Genomic DNA, 14,877 nt, shown 5'->3' with positions numbered 1-14,877 from the left:
TCATGGTGGTCCAGTGTGCTACTGGTTCGCTTCCTGGTGGTCCAGTGTGCTGCTGGGGCTGCCGCACTCCCTCCCGGTTCCGGCGCTTTGTGAAAAACATGCTGGGAACCCGGCGCCTGTTATCTGACACTCACAGTGCACCGGAACCGTGTGGGAGTGTGGCAGCCCCAGCAGCACACTGGACCACCAGGGAGTCAATTTGTAACAGCTGGCAGGGAAATCTTTTGATCTCCCTGCTGGCTCAAGGAAGGGGGCACGACCCCCCTATGCTGCTGCCCCCTTAGTGTGCAGGACCACTGCCTGCAACAATTTATTTTTGGATCAGTGATCCTAAAATAAATTGTTGTGGGTAGAGGGCAAACGGGGCAGCTGTTAAAGACGGCCCTGAAAGCACCACACCACAGCAGACAGAATACAAGGTGCAGAATATGCAAAGAGTCCCGGAGACAACCTAAAACATTAGTGCAAGATGTCTGCAGGGACAGCACACACCAAGAGTCACAACCAAGTTGCTGGGGCTATAAGTCCATAGCGATACGGTGCGAAGATCCTGTGGAAAGTCCAGACAAGCAAGTATTGTCCAACTAACCAGACATTGTGGTGGTGGTGGTAGTCAAGGAATGGAATACTGCAGTGGTGGAAGATGTGGCAATACACAAGGACGTCATGAACTTCAAGATGAAGCAACATGAGAGGGTGGACAAATACCAGGAATAGAGAGAGGCACTAAAAAGGATGTGGAAACTGAAGGCAGTAGTAGTCCAATCATGATAGGAGCACTCAAAGCTATAAGCCCTAAGATGGGAGAATGGCTTCAGAAGATTACAGGTGGGACATACCTCTGTCCAGAAGAGTGCAGTTCTAGGACCAGCTAAGATACTGAGCAGAACCCTCAGGCTCCAAGGCCACTGGCAGAGGAACCAATAGGGATTACACAAAAATAGCACCTGGGGTGAAAAAAACAAACACACACATCTTGCTGAAGCATAAACGTCAATGGCATAATGTCCCACAATAAATGCCTCCCTATTTCATATACATACAAACTTGTTATTTAACTGTAAACACCACATTCAATGAAGAAAGCACCTGCACTTAATTAGCATGTAAATACTGTAATGAAGCTCTGATAGTAATGCTATTCATGCAGTGGGGAGTTATTTGATGCAACTGTTCTACCTTTCTCGCAGACTAAGTGGACCTGTGCTTTTAAAAGAACAGTTGCAGCCAGTCACTGTGTCATTTGGTCAAGTTGACATTTAATCTTCCGATAAAGACCCATTGTGTGACAAAGTATCCCGTGGAGCAGGCCTGGATAGCTTTCACAGACTAGCATATTCCACACCTATAAATATGTACACGGCAGACCCGTGAGATCATCAAAAGTTTACTTTTCAAAGACTTTATTGCAAAATATAAATGTGGTTAATATGCAGACTCTGTAAGATTCCAAGTATCCGGAGACACGTTATAATTGCAAACGCAACGTCTTCCCACAGGCTGAGTGTATGGTTCACAGCAATAAATGTTAAAGAGATTGAGGAATTTACAGAGCTTTGATGCCATTGGGGAAAAGAAAAAAAAATTGTAATTTCTAAACACACAGTTTATCTTTGCTGCTATTATTCCTAAACATTGAAAAATGGCCGTCAATGCAAGTGTGTGGTTACAGGATATAAATGGAAACCTCTTGTACGGATAATATTTTAAAGAATAGTTCAGATATTAAAACATCAGCTTTGTGTCGGAAGAGCACACAAATGACATCAGCAAACAATGAATAACACATGAGGAGATAAGGAATAGACGTACAGCTTCTGATAGCAGATAAACGCCAACTAACCTGTTTAATTCACATCTGTCATCAAAGGCTTGAAATTCACACAGGATTGGATTTTATATAGGATATATATCAATATCAATCAGATAGCGTCAAACAGTAAGCTCATATAGGACAAGTATCATCTGTCCTCAAAACAAGGTACCACGGAGACCAGCTAGAGGCCTATTTGGATTTAATGTGAAGTCAGAGATAATGCTAGGGAGTCGAGTGACCAACAGGTGACAGACACGGCAGCTGAAATGTTTTAAAGACACATTTCCTTCTGAAAACGTCAATCTATGCTGATAGACTGTATTCATATTGTACGGTAATATATTCCCACCATGTTTTCATTTAGGCCTACTTTCTCCTTCCATTTTGAAGGGTTGTTTTCATGGTTTATACCACACGAGTTCCATAGAACATGAAACTGGGTAAGACTCAAAACGATAACTAAAAAAAAGATGTGGTATAAGAATGGTATAATAAAAATAGAGTGAGATAAGATCAGGGTTTAACATCAAACATCCAATAGCAATTGAAGATTAACAGTCACCCTTGCAACCTGGCAGGACTAATTTACAGTCAAATGTGAATTGTTGGGAACTCAAAGTGAATTTTACATTTTAGTCAAAAATAGCTGAACTAAAAATATAGCTGACTCAGAGAATTTTTTACAGTTTGGCTGTATTTGTTTATGCTTTGAAATTAATTGTGGAATCCCGACGATCCACACATAGTGAATAACTCAGTAGGTACCAAAAATGTATTTAAATTTATTCCTACAGGGAACTTGTGGTAAATTATTAAAACTGCAGCCTATTTTTAGCAGAATATTCAGAAAATCACTCATGCCCTTTGAAAGGATTGTGCTTTTATGGATAATTTTCCAGTCATCCAGAACAGGTTTGCACTTAAAAATAAACAAAACCAGCCATACATTATTTTCTGAGAAAAAAGAAAAAAAAAATGAGGATTGGGGGCACACCCAGAACATGCATTTTCCAGCATTGGACATTACTGAAGTGATTGGGTCTGTTTTATACAGATTCTTGTGTAATAATTGATCTCTAAAATGTTTTACCAGACCTGTCAACAACCCTTGTTAAGAAGAGACTTAAATTATATTTTTCTGTAATCCATTCTGTGATCAGATTTAACATTATAAATGCCTTTTATTTGTGTAAGGATGAGCATAATACAGCGGCAAGAAGGGCATTTGCGCCAAATGGCCCTCCATATGGAGGACCTAGACAACAGGGGCAGGCGGCAGAATCTCAGAATTCGAGGTGTGCCGGAGGAATTAGACCAGACCACCCCAATACGTGATACCCTCACAGAAATCTTCAACTCCCTCTTACAGCGGCCGAACACAACGCCTATTGAATTAGTTAGGGCACACAGGGCCCTCAGACCCAGAGGCCCACCGGAGTCCCCTCCACGGGACGTAGTGTGCTGCTTAATGCACTTTCAAGTGAAGGAAGACATCCTGAAAAGCGCTAGGGATAAAAGACAAATCCTCCACAACGGCGCGGAAATACAACTGTACCCGGACTTATCTCCAGCGACACTGGCATACCGCCGGGCCACACACATACTACAGACCAACAAGATCAGGTGTCGATGGAGCTTCCCCACCGGAATACAAATCACCACAAGCACTGGCTCCTTCACAGTGAAGAACGACGACGATGTAAGAGACATTGTACGGGAACTACACTACCGCACATACAACGGTCATGGCCGGATCCGATGGCCCTTACGTGTTTTCACCCGAGGCACACCGCCAGACGCAGAAGCCCACCAGACCCAGAAGAACAAGACAGCAGACCACGCGCCCTTTGGGCGCCAACATGTAAAGGACCGTGCACTGCCTGCCTACCATCCCAGGGACCCGCCTAGCACCACCCGTGGACTAGATACACACTACCCTCTCCGAATAATGGGACCAGAGACACTGGACACACCGCGCAGACCCCTCTGAACCGCAAGTATACCTCCCACGGGAGACACATCCAGTCACAATAGCAGAGAAGCACCTGGGGGCGCACCGAAGGCACAGGTGCCCGGCTCTGCGGAGCCCTGTAGCCTACTGGACTGATTATGAACTTCTAATGATGACACAAGGGGAGAATGAGAGTCGCTCAAAAATTGGTCCACATACTTATGTCAAGGGGAACTGGGGGGAGCCCGCCCCCCAGGCTGGGCCCGGCGGGGCACACCCGGGGTGGGGGCACCGGTTGAACAAAAGGAGGTGGGGGAAGACAGCTGAAACCGGGTCACAACGCCCAGAACCACCCATTGAGCAGCCACACTCTACATAAACGGGAGAGGGGGGCATAGGCATATAAGGGACCACTCAAGCAGGCTTACCCAGAATAACTATAACAAGCCCAACGACTCTGGGGAACTAGTGCCTCCACCTTGACCCTGGCTAAGGGTGCCCCCAAACCTAGAGAGAGATAGGGTACATAACTCGAAGGGACGAGGGACATGATTACTCATGCTAGATAAGCTAGCCAGCGGGAGACTGGGGGAACTGGGGATGGGGGAGGAAAGTGTATGGCCTCGCAATATGATTGAGCTGTCAGTTAATTGTTATCACCTGTTGTGAATTTAATCTAAATGTTACGGTTATTGTTCATGCCTTTCTACAGTAATATGATCAGAAATGTTGTGCACAAAGATGAAAAACACACACCGGCTCCTGAGCCAACAGACCCCGAGGCGGGGAAGACTAACACATTCCCACTGAGGCATCACCTGGGAGCCACACAGGGATGACACGGGACCCGACGTACCGCTAAGTCACCGACACGAGACACCCAACCACCGCCCAGTATGGGAGACGTCACCCAGACGGGGAGCTGCCCACGTGTGCCACTGGTGGTGCCGTGGCTTGAGGCTCCCCGACGTCTACACCTAGCGGTCATGTGACCGTGACGCGACCACTGGAGGTCACAGGGAACCTCCAAACCTCCCACGGTACCTTACCCCTTCCCCTACCCCACCTTAACCTCTGACAACCTGACCTCACATTGACTACGACAAACGGGACATACCGAGTAAACGCATACCGCAGAGACTTTGGATAAAGACACCCACACAGTACCTACCAATAGCGAACTGACCAGACGACATGACGCTGACCCCCGCCCCTCTACATATTATCACGATCAACTCAAAAAGGTCTGAACAAACCAGAGAAGAGATCAGGAGCACTAAGAGACTTCCATAAACAAAAGGCCTCCATAGTCATGTTACAGGAAACGCACTTTAAGAAGGGGGCCAGACCCAAATGAACTAACCAACACTACACGCAAGGATACTACAGTGACTACCAAGGGGGAAAGGCTAGGGGGACAGCAATACTTTTCCATAAGAGGGTGCCGTTCCAGGAGGGGGGATGCTTATCGGACGATGAGGGCAGATATCTATTCCTCAAGGGGAAAATAGCGGATCGTCAGTACCCGTTCGCAACCATATACGCCCCTAACACACTATCGCTTCCTCAAACAGACACAAACTCCAGGAGTTCAAAGAAGGGACTCTCATACTGGGGGGTGGGGGGGGGGGGGAACTTTAATGTTGCTTTAGACCCATCATGAGACACTTCAACAGGCGCCTCCCATATCCCAAACCAACAACTCCAGAGCATTAATTCCCTACTCCGTGACCACCGCCTGGTCGACTGTTGGAGAGCCCATCACCCAGACGTAAGAGATTTCACCTTCTTTTCTCACCCGCACAATTCATACTCCTGAATAGACCACATATACACCACACACTACGACCTCCCACTGGTGACCGACGTAACGATCGGAATAGCCACGTGGTCAGATCACGCCCCTGTATCTCTTAAACTTAAATCACCACTCTTCCGCCCCACATCCCCGAAATAGAGACTCAACGAATACCTACTCTCCCATCCGGGGGTCACGACCCTCATAGGCGACAAAATTAGGGAATACCTGACCACCAACACGGCGGAGCAGACATCACCGACAATACGTTGGGAAGCACACAAAAGCGTGATATGGGGTAATTATATCCAACAGGGGGAGATACTAAAGAAACAAACCGAAGCCCGACTAGCAGGCCTACTGGACGACATACACAAAACGGACGAACAAAACAAGCGAGACCCAGACCACATACACCAAACCCGACTCTTGCAACTGAGGAGGGATCTAGCGACCCTACTACATTCCAAACACCACAGGGAGGCACTCAGACATAAGGCCTTCTTTACCCTACATGGGAATAAGTGTAGCAAGCTCCTTGCTGCGATGCTGAGGAAACAGACAACACACATACATCGACAGGATTAGAGATAAGCAGGGGACCCTACACCGTCTCCCGACTGATATCATGAGAACGATCCGCGCATACTACACAGAGCTATACACACTCCCACAACCAAAAACCGAACTGGCAAAGGCACGCCTTCGTCATTCGGTTCGAGACTACCTGACAAAGCACCCGATACCGACCCTGGATGCAGATGTCGCAGAACTAATTGACGAACCCATCACAATTGAGGAACTAGCGCTGGCGGTCAAACTCACTAAACCAGGCAAAAGCCCAGGGCCGGAAGGCTTACCGGCAAAATACTATAAAACCTACGCCAAGGACCTATACCCACCCATGGTGGAAGCATTCAACGCGATACGAGTCGGGAACCACATCCCCACACAAGCCCTAACAGCCCACATCACCATTATACCCAAAGACGGCAAAGACAGGGAACACTGCGGGAGCTACAGGCCAATCTCGCTTATTAACTGTGACATTAAGCTACTGGCCAAGATCCTGGCGATGCGTCTTACATAACATATCCCATCTCTGGTCCACCCTGACCAGATGGGATTTGTGACGGGGCGTGAAGCACGTGACAACACCATCAGGGCACTCACCCTCATGCACGGAGGTAGGAAAATAGACAGAGGCCTTCTTTTGCTGTCCACGGACGCAGAGAAGGCCTTCGATAGAGTGTGTTGGGTATACCTCTTCGAAACGCTAGCCCACATGGGGCTGGGACCACACACACACACGACACTGGATAAAAGCGCTATACCGAGAACCAAAGGCCCAGGTGCTGGTCAATGGGGCGTTGACTGAAGCCTTTACCATACATAACGGCACAAGACAGGGGTGCCCCCTATCCCCGGTCCTGATCGCTCTCGCCCTGGAACCATTTCTCACACACATTCGACACAATCCAGACATAACAGGCCTAACGACAGGCCAAGTACACCACAAAGTTGCAGCGTACGCGGACGACCTTCTTTTTGTGGTGACCAACCCCGAAATCACCCTCCCGAACATCCAGAAGGACCTGCGGATATTTGGCGATATATAAAACCTGAAAATTAACTACAGTAAATCATACATCCTTAACGTTAGCGTCCCCACCACACGCGCGGACCCCCTACGACGTAGTTTCCCCTTTCAATGGGCCGAACATAAAATTAGATACTTGGGAATTTGGCTGACCAAGCAGAGTAGAGACCTGTTCAGGGACAATTTCGCCGACATACTACACACGTTCCAAAGAGATTTGAGGGAATGGTCCTATCCGCACATCTCGTGGCTCGGGAGAGTACAGGTCATAAAAATTAACTTTCTCCCACGCCTATTATACCTCCTCCAGGCCATTCCCATCGTAATACCAGGCCCCTTCTTTAACTCACTCAGAAAAGAAATGACAAGATACGTATGGAACGGGGGGAGGCCTAGAGTGAAATTCTCCACACTGACACGACCTAAAGACAAAGGGGGACTAGCCCTCCCAGACTTTCACCAGTACTACGTGGCCACACACCTACAGAGAATAATGGAATGGTCTAAGGACGGAGTGTACAAACTATGGAAAATGGTGGAAGAAACAGAGGCAGGCAGACCAGTCTCAGGACTTCCCTGGGGCCGAGACGCGGCTGAATGGGGCGAAATGTCTATATACACGAGACACACCCTGAGAGTGTGGAGGAGGGCTGCGAGGAAGGGGAACATGTCACCATACCCCTCCCCCCTCCTGCCACTGACGCACAACGAGGACTTTCCCCCGGGACTAGACCCAAGAGCCCTCAAACACATCCTCCCAGACAAATCCCCACGCCTACACCACATCCTCCAAGGAGGGAAATGTAAAACACTAACAGATATGTTAGGAGAGACGCCCCCGACCTTTATGCACCACTTTCGGTACGCCCAACTAACCAACTTTGTCCACTCCCTGCCACAGGGATCGGCACTCACCAGAGACCGGACCACAATAGAGGTGGTCAGCTCACACCCAGACCCACTCCCGCATGGAGTGTCCTTCCTATACTCCATGCTACAATCAGAAACCCCATCCGAGACACCCCTCTTCATGGGAAAATGGGAGGCCGCCCTCGGCAGCAGACTGGGAATCCATCTGCTACCTCACACACCACTGTTCCACACACAGTAAACAGCCTATAAGCTACTAACACACTGGTATAGGACACCACATCTCCTCCACCACATAAACCCAGACCACTCCAGGCTATGAACGAGAGGTAGGCACCACGAAACACATTTGGTGGGATTGCGCGTTGATCCAGCCATACTGGAAGAGGATACACAAAATGCTAGAGAAATTCACGGATGCACCCCCCTCCCTGGAACCGGCAGCGATGCTCCTGCACCACACATCAGTTCCCCACTCTAGATACAAAAAGTCCATGACTATTAGAATACTTAATGTGGGAAAACGAGTGCTCCCCCAATTCTGGAAACAAACAGTGACACCCCCGCTCTCGACCTGGTTTAGCCAAATAAAGGAACTCAGGACGATAGAGGAGCTGACCATGACGGACAATACTACCCCTAGGACCTACATGAGCATATGGATGCACTGGATCCTAGAGACAGCAAAGGAGGGATTCCAACTAGAACTCAGAACTGACACTGACGAACACCACAACACAGATAGGACTCAGAACACATACTCCAGACGACAGAAGACGACTGACAGACAATCGGAACAGAACCCCCCACTCTCCCTAACAACCCGAGTAATACCACTGCCCGAACCCACCCTACCGCACCCACCGCAACAATGGATAACATCACCCTGAACGAAAACACACACAGAACGGCACGATCTTCAAACTTCAGTCAAACTGCAGAGATATGTGGATTGATTTCCTGTGGTACTCAGACCACCTTCATGCTGGCAGATAGCATCATGGGAAATATTCAGAGTACATAAAGAAAACTAAAGAACCTTCCGTTTATATCAGTGGTTTCCCAACATGTGGTACGTGTACCCCCAGAGGTACGGATCAGTTCCCTGTAATGGCGCAACCAGAGGTGGAATAAATGGTCGGTCATTTTGGACATGGTCTGGCCGAGGAAGGAGACAGCCAGCCTCCCATTCTGGCAAAGGCTCAGCACTAAAGAATCCGATGCAATTTACGACAACCTCCTGCTATTCCAGGGAAGGAGGGGCTCATATGGAGAAGGATTTCAGCACAAGGTGCGTCACGTCACATACTGTTGTTGACATGCGCCGCATGTAGAGTCCCGGATTTGCTTTAAGGCAAACTGTGTGCGGAAGGATCTTCTCGGTTTGCATTAAAGTTAATTCAATTGCAGACCACTGTAAATAAATAAGTATTGCTAATGCCATAAACGTTGGACTTTGAAGCCAGCCATAGGGAGAGCCTGGGGCAAATGAGGAGCTGGGAAAGCCTGGGGCAGAGAAAAACTTATACATTTGAAACAATAGCACTGAACTATTCTAGCCCATCTTATATCTCTTCACAGATCCATAGGTATGCCCCTCCTCGTTCCCTCCGCTCTGCCCGTTACCACCTCCTGACCGCTGCTCGCACCCGTACGGCCAACTCACGCTTGCAGGACTTCTCGAGGGCGACTCCTTTCCTATGGAATAGCCTGCCTACCCCCATCAGACTCTCCCCTAGTCTTCAATCCTTTAAGAAGTGCCTTAAAACCCATCTCTTTAGGAAAGCTTATGGCCTCCCAGAGTAAACTCTACCTCACATACCTGTCTCTTGCTCTCTCCTATAGGGCAGTGCTTTACTCTCTCCTCCAGCTCTGTTTCACTCCCACCCTATTTGATTGATATTTCCTGTCCTAACGTGTCTTATACCCCACCTCCTATAAACTGTAAGCTCGTTTGAGCAGGGTCCTCTTCAACCTATTGTTCCTGTAAGTTTTCTTGTAATTGTCCTATTTATAGTTACATTCCCCCTCTCATAATATTGTAAAGTGCTACGGAATCTGTTGGCGCTATATAAATGGCAATAATAATAATAATAATAATAATAATAAATAGCAACTATATTAATTACAAACATTTTGCTGAGGGATACAATTTATGGAAATGGGCTACCAAGGGATACAAGTGAAAAAAGGTTGAAACCCACTCATCTACAGTTGCAAGAAAAAGTATGTGAACCCTTTGGAATGATATGGATTTCTGCACAAATTGGTCATAAAATGTCTGATCATCATCTAAGTCACAACAATAGACCATCACAGTCGGCTTAAACTAATAGCACACCATGTAAACATTCACAGTGCAGGTGGAAAAAGTATGTGAACCCCTAGACTAATGACATCTCCAAGAGCTAATTGGAGTGAGATGTCAGCCAACTGGAGTCCAATCAATGAGATGAGATTGGAGGTGTTGGTTACAGCTGCCCTGCCCTATGAAAAACACACACCAGTTCTGGGTTTTCTTTTCACAAGAAGCATTGACTGATGTGAATGATGCCTCACACAAAAGAGCTCTCAGAAGACCTACGATTAAGAATTGTTGACTTGCATAAAGCTGGAAAGGGTTATAAAAGTATCTCCAAAAGCCTTGCTGTTCATCAGTCCACGGTAAGAAAAATAGTCTATAAATGGAGAAAGTTCAGCACTGCTGCTACTCTCCCTAGGAGTGGCCGTCCTATAAAGATGACTGCAAGAGCACAGCGCAGACTGCTCAATGAGGTGAAGAAGAATCCTAGAGTGTCAGTTAAAGACTTACAAAAGTCACTGGCAAATGCTAACATCCCTGTTAGCGAATCTACAATACGTAAAACACTAAACAAGAATAGATGTCATGGGAGGATACCACAGAGGAAGCCACTGCTGTCCAAACAAAACAAAACAAGAGCACCTGGATGTTCCACAGCAGTACTGGCAAAATATTCTGTGGACAGATGAAACCACAGTTGAGTTGTTTGGAAGAAACACACAACACTATGTCTGGCGAAAAAGAGGAACAGCACACCAACATCAAAACCTCATCCCAACTGTGAAGTATAGTGGTGGGGGCATCATGGTTTGGGGCTGCTTTGCTGCATTAGGGCCTGGATGGATTGCCATCATCGAAGGAAAAATTAATTCCCAAGTTTATCAAGACATTTTGCAGGAGAACTTAAGGCCATCTGTCTACCAGCTGAAGCTCAACAGAAGATGGGTGATGCAACAGGACAATGACCCAAAGCATAGAAGTAAATCAACAACAGAATGCCTTAAACAGAAGAAAATACGCCTTCTGAAGTGGCCCAGTCAGAGTCCTGACCTCAACCCGATTGAGATGCTGTGGCATGACCTCAAGAAAGCGATTCACAGCAGACATCCCAAGAATATTGCTGAACTGAAACAGTTCTGTAAAGAGGAATGGTTAAGAATTACTCCTGACCGTTGTGCACCTCTGATCTGCAACTACAGGAAACGTTTGGTTGAAGTTATTGCTGCCAAAAAGAGGTTCAACCAGTTATTAAATCCAAGGGCTCACATTTTTTCCACCTGCACTGTGAATGTTTACATGGTGTGTTCAATAAAAACATGGCAACATTTCATTCTTTGTGTGTTATTAGTTTAAGCAGACTGTGATGGTCTATTGTTGTGACTTAGATGATGATCAGATCACATTTTATGACCAATTTGTGCAGAAATCCATATCATTCCAAAGGGTTCACATACTTTTTCTTGCAACTGTATATAATGCTGGTTACTGTTGATGCTGAAATAAAAGCACTGCAAATACACTGCTGCTATCCCTCAGCAATGTGAAAAAGCACTTTGCCAACAAGGTTTGTGCTCGGTAAAATGACAAAACATCAAACCACCAAACTGCAAGTTAAAAAGGGATAGTCTGTCCATTCAAGAGTTCATAACAAGAAACAAAAACCAGCCTCCATTCCAGTAGTATACTGTGCACTTGAGTGAATTGAATGAAATCAATTGTATACACCTACTTATAGGCAATTTAAAAACACTGTAGCAAATTGGACAATGAGCAACATATTAGCAAAATAACAGCCTGCAAATATCAAAGGAACTTACAGTAGAGGGAAGCGGGGAACAGTCATCAGGTCAATGGAGTTCATGCATACCGTACGTACAAACAAGTTAAACTTTATCAAGACTGGTATAACGGTAATGCAAAAATAACCCCATAAACCCCCAAATCTAACTTAAAAATATAGGCCAAAGAAGTAATTTTATAAGAATTGTCCAACTCAGTTATAGTCATACTATTTTGGGCAGAAGTTTTCAATTCGGTCCTCGATACACTACAATTTGAGGTTTAGTGGAGAAATCCTTAAGAGTTTTCATGATAATTTTGGTGGTACCGGATGTTCAACTTGCCTGTAGTTTACATATACCTGTAGTGCTATGGTTAGCAATTGCTGACCTAGGTGGAACATTTATCACCTTCCATTTCTTGAGTCCACAATAATGTTTAAATAAACACTGGAAAAGGTAAAAGCAGCTTCAAGGTGAATGCAGGCGTTGCAAAAACAAAATAAAAGACATACACACAACATTTGTAAATACAAAACATAGGATTCTGTCACATAGGACCTTTGATCACTATAGAACAACATACTGTCTCCACAAGTTCTTAATTAAAGTGGCTCTATCACCTTATTTTGCCAATATCACAGATGGTGACTGCTCAGTTTGCTTTGCAGCGGCCTGGCGATGCAAGGGAAGATAGTTTTTACTCACCTGAATCTATCCCTCGCGGCGTCGCCATCTTCATCTTCAAAAATGTCATTTAAAGTTACCGGCAACTACTCTGCCAGGAGCCGATGTCAGCACTGTACTCTCAAGCATGTGTGAGACTACAACACTGATCCCACAAGATAGCGGAACCCTCCATAGAAAGAGCCTTTATACCCTCAGCTGTCATGAGCTATGAAGGGCTTGACAAGGATTAAAGGACCACAAACTCGTTTTCCTGGCACTATAGGGTCATTAGGTCCCCCCCACCCTCAGAGCCCCCCTCCCTGGAGTGAGACACACTTGGTGATTTTTTGAGCATCCCTATACCTATTTCTTCTCCCCTTTATTTCTATTTTTTGTTAAAACCCCTTCAGCCACTTACCTTTCAACAGCGCCGGGCTCCCCCTGCGCTGACGACCTCTCCTCCCCATGCCGACTTCATATACGAATGCGCATGCGCGCACATTCAAACCGCCCATAAGACAGCCTATGGACGCCCAGCATCTTCTCACTGTGATTTTCACAGTGAGAATCGCAGAAGCGCCTCTAGCGGCTGTCAGTGAGACAGCCACTAGAGGCTGGATTAACCCTCAGTGTAAACATAGCAGTTTCTCTGAAACTGCTATGTTTTCATCTGCAGGGTTAAAACTAGAGGAACCTGGCACCCACACCACTTCATTGAGCTGAAGTGGTCTGGGTGCCTATAGTGGTCCTTTAACAAAAAGGTAGCTTTGCCTTTTGTAAAGCATAGGAAAAACACTAAAACAAAGTAGTCCCTACTTTGTTTTATGACATATTTTGACTGAGTTGTTATTTTAGTGAAATTCCAACATAGTTGAAATTAACTTTTTAAAAACAAACAAACAAAAAAAACAATATGGAAATGTGCATTTCATATTACCGGAGATTAAAGGCTGAGGAAATTAATTAGCAACTGTTCAAGTATTCTAGTACCCGTCCATGCATTCGGTAACTGTCTACAAGTTTTCAGAAAAACAGAAATATCTTGCTTGGGTTTATACAGTTTTTGTTACAGAATTTCTATATAGAATCATAAGACTGATGCAAGATTTTATTAATTATTTATCTATAGTATAACAATTTCAGGGTTTAGTGGTTACAAAATATTGCTTCCAAGCAGGTTACAGATGCTGAATGTTTACTAAATTTTAGAAATCTTTATAACTTGTTTAATATCGTTTACAGAATCCATGATCTGGTTTAGCAGAGTAAACCATTTAATAAGCTCTACTGGTAAAGGGATATATTAGTTATTTAAATATATTTGTGTGACTGAGTCCCTTTCAATAAAAATTTCCGTGACTGCTATACCACTGACCTAGGGGAAGACTCCTAGCAAGACCTCAGGAGCAACCATTTAACTATCTTTGATCAAAACCATATATGTTGGCGGGCGGGACCGGACCGTCGAGCTGAAAGGAAGCCATCTCATGCAGCTCCGGTCCTAAGCCCGAAAAAATACAGATATTCAGCTCACAAACAGACCAGATAAAATACCAGATTTGACTAGAGAAGCCAGCCAGCATCACGCAGAGCCCAAACGGCAGCCGCAGACCCTATAAATAGGAGAAATCTGAAAGCTTGGGCCTACCAGACGGCACGAACCTGCGGCCTACTGCTAAACCTGGAAAAGCCCTGCTTATGTTCCATGAACACACACTATTTAGCAGCGCCTGTCCCCCCCAACATGCAAGAGGCGACCGGAGAAGCTGTGCTGCGGCCCCCCACCCGGACCGGGGGGGGGGGGTTATCCCAGTCACCAGTTCACTACACATGCTTCCTGATTTACACTGCAGGATGCCACATACAAGCTAAGGATCATCAGCCTGCAGTGGAGGGAAGTGGAAGGCAGCTCCCGCATGTCACCAGCCACTGCATAGGAGGCAGTACTCACACAGCTATAACCCCCTACATGCCTTACCAAGAAACGGATACAACAACCCGAGATACTCACCCAGGAGACGGCTCATGCATCACGCAGGCACACCGGGGGGCTGCCGACGGGGGGTGAAATCGAGACTACCAAGCTGTCCTGG

General features: G+C 46.2%; 1 protein-coding gene across 4 annotated transcripts in view; it reads right to left on the bottom strand.

Annotated features, from left to right (window-relative positions):
* Positions 1-14,877, bottom strand: part of SGSM3 (small G protein signaling modulator 3) — an 80,953-nt gene that overhangs the window by 37,167 nt on the left and 28,909 nt on the right. Inside the window, exon 1 of one of the 4 annotated variants that reach the window (XM_063426406.1) lies at positions 840-880. The exons of the other annotated variants lie outside the window; for them this stretch is intronic. The gene's annotated coding sequence lies outside the window, so the exon portion shown is untranslated. Of the gene's footprint in view, positions 1-839; positions 881-14,877 lie in introns of those variants that run through there. 4 annotated transcript variants of the gene reach the window in all.

This window comes from Pelobates fuscus, chromosome 7 (assembly GCF_036172605.1).
Source record: "Pelobates fuscus isolate aPelFus1 chromosome 7, aPelFus1.pri, whole genome shotgun sequence".
NCBI classification, from domain to species: Eukaryota; Metazoa; Chordata; class Amphibia; order Anura; family Pelobatidae; genus Pelobates; species Pelobates fuscus.
Note: the sequence above shows the minus strand (reverse complement) of the source record. Positions and strands in the feature narration are given on the sequence as shown.